We start from the raw sequence: 1238 nt of genomic DNA on the forward strand, positions 1-1238 counted from the left end.
GTTCACAAAAATTAATTTACAAGAGAAAACTCACAGTATAGTCAGACAATGAATTATATAAAAGTGATGATGTAATTCTTCATTGTTGAAAAACAAAGAATTGTCAGGCTAAAACATTGGCATTAACGACTGCCAAACTTGGTGCATAAGAAAATTGGACATTTCATTCTTAATGACCTGATAAAATATTTCACCCAAACATTTAGACGTATAGGAATACATATTAACACTAGTGATGTATGTATTTGACTCTTCTTGGGGAGGTGGTGATTACATTTTTCTAAATGATTTATTTTAATATTTAATATTAATGTGTAAATCATATTTAGAAACAAAAATGGCAAAACAAAAAAAGAATTCATAACTTATTTTGTAATTATATATATATGTACGAGGGAGTATGTGTATGGAAGAATTGCTACTACGAATGAAATGGAATAATGGTTAACGAATGCTTTTAATTCTATGGAAATCTCTATATATACAAACTCTAATGTAGTACGAAACATAATTTGACCTCTGATTTACTTTTAGTGTTATATACATTTGAGTTATTCATATATCCGACACTAGAATAAAACAGATAGTTTAATTTATATTTTTATCATCAAAACATAAATTACATATTTACACATGTTTTATTAGATAATATTGCTATGTTGTACAGTAATTGTTACATAGACAATTGCATAGTACGCCAGAAAATAGTAATTCACTCCATTGTTATTCACCAAATTCACTTGGTTGTCAGTGCTAAATATGAACTACGAATAAGCTTAAGAGAAGATTCTCTCTCTCTCTCTCTCTCTCTCTTTCTCTCTCTCTCTCTCTCTTTCTCTCTGTCTCTGTCTCTCTCTCTCTCTCTCTCTCTCTCTCTCTCTCTCTCTACACATATTTATATAATGTTCAACCAATTTCATACATAGTTCTTACTTCGCACGGTTGATCAAAAGTTGTTAAATAACAAGGGATAAATTTACTGCTAGAATGAAAAATGCAGACGCAGAATCCTAGAATATGCTTAAGTATTAAACCCTGAAAATGCAGAACGACCAGTATTTAAATCTTGAAAGATACAGGCTAGAAGAAAAAAATAGATATTGTTGCTGAAGTTAGTATTTAAAAACTAAAATAGTAATAATGCCCATTTGTATTTCATATTGATACTTAACAGTTTAAATTAAAAAATACACAAGAAGCTATTTATTTTCAAGTTTAATCAAAAGACTTACAAATTT

The sequence above is a fragment of the Octopus bimaculoides genome, chromosome 5 (genome assembly GCF_001194135.2).
Source record: "Octopus bimaculoides isolate UCB-OBI-ISO-001 chromosome 5, ASM119413v2, whole genome shotgun sequence".
NCBI classification, from domain to species: Eukaryota; Metazoa; Mollusca; class Cephalopoda; order Octopoda; family Octopodidae; genus Octopus; species Octopus bimaculoides.